This window comes from Rhinolophus sinicus, linkage group LG16, assembly GCF_036562045.2.
Source record: "Rhinolophus sinicus isolate RSC01 linkage group LG16, ASM3656204v1, whole genome shotgun sequence".
NCBI classification, from domain to species: domain Eukaryota; kingdom Metazoa; phylum Chordata; class Mammalia; order Chiroptera; family Rhinolophidae; genus Rhinolophus; species Rhinolophus sinicus.
Genome location: NC_133765.1, coordinates 34,819,959 through 34,823,782, shown reverse-complemented (window position 1 = coordinate 34,823,782; position 3,824 = coordinate 34,819,959).

Below are 3,824 nucleotides of genomic sequence, written 5' to 3'. Positions count from 1 at the left end.
TTCACAGCAGCATTACTCGCCATAGCCAAAATGAAGAAACAATCCGAATGTCCACCGGCAGATGAATAAACAAAATGTGGTCCGTACGTACAGTGGAATATTATTTACCCTTTAAAAGAAAGAAATTCGGACATATACGATGACGTGGATGAACCTTGACATAAGCCAGTCACAAAGGTAGAAATACTGCATGATTCCACTTATGTGAGGTACCTAGGATAGTCAAATTTATAGACAGAAAGTAGAATGGTAGTTACCAGGGGCTGGGGGAGGGGGAAATGGAAGTTATTGCTTAGTTAGTACAGAGTTTCTATTTTGGAGATGGATGGTGGTGATGGCTGCACAACAACGTGTATGGAATTAATGGCACTGATCTGTGCACTTAAAAATGGTTAAGATGGTAAATTTTACATTACGTACATTTTATCACAATAAAACGAGAAAAACAAAAACCACTGGTACTACTTTGGGGAGCAGTTTGGCAACATCCTGTAAAGTTGGAGATGTAATGCCCTGACCTCCAACAACAAAAGAAAGGATTTTTCAAATGGTCATATATGTATAAAATGGAACACTTGACAGTTATAGAAAAAGAATGTTTCAAACTAAATGAATCAGCAAGGATATATTTTGGAAACTTAATGTTGACCCAAAAAAGCAAGTAGCACAAAAATATCTGTATATATAATATTTTTCTTAAGTTTATGGATATACATGGTAAAATAATTAAATAGAATAGTAGCTAATCTCTGGAGAGGGAGAAAGGAAATGAGATTGAGGAGAAAGGATACAAGGGGCTTCACTTATGTCTGTGATGTTTATTCCTTAAACTGGTGAGTACATGAGGATTTGTTATATTCTCTCTCTCTCTCTCTCTCTCTCTCTCTCTCTCTCTCTGTCTCTCTGTCTCTCTGTCTCTCTCTCGTATGCTTTAAATAGTTTATTAAATCCCAAATGGGAGAAAAAAAAATCCAAAAACCAAAAGAACCAAACCTCAAATCAAAATAATCAAGCTTCCTGCATTTCCACCTTTATAAGACACCAAAATAATATCGACCTTAAATATTATAATTTTTAAAATACTGCTCTATATTTTTACACCTTCTCTCACTCTCCAAAGCAGGGACTGATTGAGAGCCCTGCCAATCACTTAAATGACTTGATTTTGGGAAAAACCCAAAAACTTCCTCTAAAATGGTATTTTTCTTCTTGATGACGGGTGCTTAGGTAATGCTGGGTGTTTAGATATCAGTAGATGACAATGAGAAAGGTGGTGACGTCAGGCTGTGCGTCCTGAGAGAGGCGTAGCTGTTCCACCTGTCACCTTGGGAAGTAATTCCTCCCCTGCCCACACATAGCTCCGCAGCATATGTTATGGCTCCCAGGTCAACACGTTTTCTCCCAGCTCTTCAAACTGGAAAACATTTATGAGTAATTCTACGAACTTGCATCAGAGAGAAAGAATTCTAATCTCAAGGCTAGAAGATTTTAAGGTTCAGCTATGCGAAGGTTATGTATTTCTTTCTTCTTCTTCTTTTTTTTTGAAGTGTGCTTTCCAAACAATTCCTGATGTTGTGTAACAGGATATTCATTTCTGGGGTAACAATGCTCCCATTGAGAGAGAAGTCCTGGCACATAAATATATTACCCTTGATTAGCCAGAGCAAAACCTCAGTAAACCTGCAAAAGTTACAGGCAGACGTAGGTGCACAGAGAAACCCAAATACAGTTACCGATCAACCAGAAAAAAGAGAAACAAATGTACAAGTCCACCCACGTATTAAAATCAATGGGTTTGACACCAATGAAAGGATTTTTCTGATGTGTCTTTCCTTCTTACACTCACTTTTAAGAGCAACAAGGAGTGTTTAGAACAGCAGAAAACAAGATATTTCTGTGGTTTGCCCTGTTTGACAAAGGAAGTGGTGTGTGCTTGAATAGGTTGGTGGCAGAAAACAGGTTTGAGAAGAGTCATAAAAGGAAAACTGAGTTGTGAACCTCGTTTCCACCGAGCATTTGAGTGCTCACCGTATACAGTTGTGCCATTCAGAACCCGGCTTGTCCACGGTGCGTGTTCTTGGTGGAGGCACTGCATCCCTCTGTAATCTAGAGCTCTCCAGCTCCTAACCTTCTTCTCCCCTTCTGTGGGGACTGTAAGACGTTCTGGACATCCTAAGCCTCATAGGTGAAATTTCCTGGAAACATAGCAGCTATTCTCCATTTGGTGAGAATTTTCTGGAAATGTAGCTACTATTCTCCATTCTTTTTCCTGGAGAGAAAGGAAAAAAACTGAGCTAGATCCTGACCATAAATTTGACTTTCTACTTCCTCTTTTTCTTGTGGTCTTTCTTCCTCAAAACCACCTTTTTGACCAAATATATAACAAATTCAAATGAAGAAAACTATCGGGTGTTCCTCGTGAACTCAAAAAACCCTTTTGTTTACAGGTAACGTGAAATGCTTCCTCTAACTTTTCTCCTTTTTCGACAAATGTGTGCCCTTAGTCACGAGGGGCCAGGAGGAGAGAGAATGGGTCAGTGGAGCCCAGTCTAATGTGTGGGCGGACAACTCAGACCTTATGTTGTACAGATGGGGGAGCAGAAGCATCGTCTTGGTACACAGAGCTCATCAGTCAGCCAATAAGCGTTTACTGAATGCCTCAACTGTTCAGCGCTGGGTTATGCGACAAGCTCAGTGTGGTATGAGGCCAGCATGGTGGATGCCAGACTGGGAGCCAGGAGACCTGCCAATGACTTGATTTTGGAAAAAACCCAGAAACTTCCTCCTCCGAGGGCCTCAGTTTCTTTATGTGTAAAATTGCGGGGCGGGGGGGACTGTAGTGGTTAACCTCAGACTCAGGTTTCTTTCAACTAGAACTGTGGCAGATTCCAAAGCTAGATAATGAGTTCCCAGACTCCTGAATCTCGAGAGGCTTCTAGCTAGCCGGGGAGACTGAGCAACTGCACCCTAAATTGTGTCATTTCTGAAAGAGCAGAGTTTGGCCTACCTGGATGTCTGGGCGCCTTCCTGAGTTGGTGCAAAGGGGCCACTTGCTCATGATGCTCCAGCCACCCGGCTTTCTGCCCCTGCTTTGAAGGAACCAAGCTAGTCCTGCCTCAGGGCCTTTGCACATGCTAGTCTTGCTGCCCCCGGCTTCAGACAATAATGGTGGCGGGCTCCTCCCTCCTCAGATGTCACCTCCTCTGAGAGGTCCATCTTTTACTGCTCTCTTAAAGAAAGCCTTCCCCATTACCCTCTTATTTCAGCCTTCATTTCCTCCTCTGACCTCTCTCAGTTTGCCACCATTTTACTTGTTGTTGCTTGCTTCCCCCGTCCGCCTGTCAGCTCCGTATAGACAGGCCTCCGTTCTGTTTTATTCGGAACTTTGCACCCAATGCCCGGTCCACACAGTAGGTCTCAATAAATATTTAAGTGAATGACTTGGCAGGTCCGCCACCTAAAGTTGTTTCCTCATAAAGTCCCCTTCTTTGGGGTCCTGTGGGCCGGGCTGGACTTGGGCGGCAGTAACTTCCTTCCCTCTGCCTCCTTTCTTTGGATCTCAGCATTTCTTTTGAGGAAAAGGCTCTTATGACATCATGGCGCACTTTCCTGTGCCGCAGTGACATCATCACCGCCAATGGCTGCGTCACAAGTCTGTCCCTACGTCCCTCCCCTTAGAAGCCCCCAGTATGCCCTGAGACACCTCCCTGCCCGGGTACCCCAACTGCCCAGCCCACTAGGCCGCATGCGCCCGCCCGCGCGGCGATGACGTCACGCACCAGGGCTGGCGTCACGTGCCCCCCCGCAGGGAGGCGGGCCTTGAA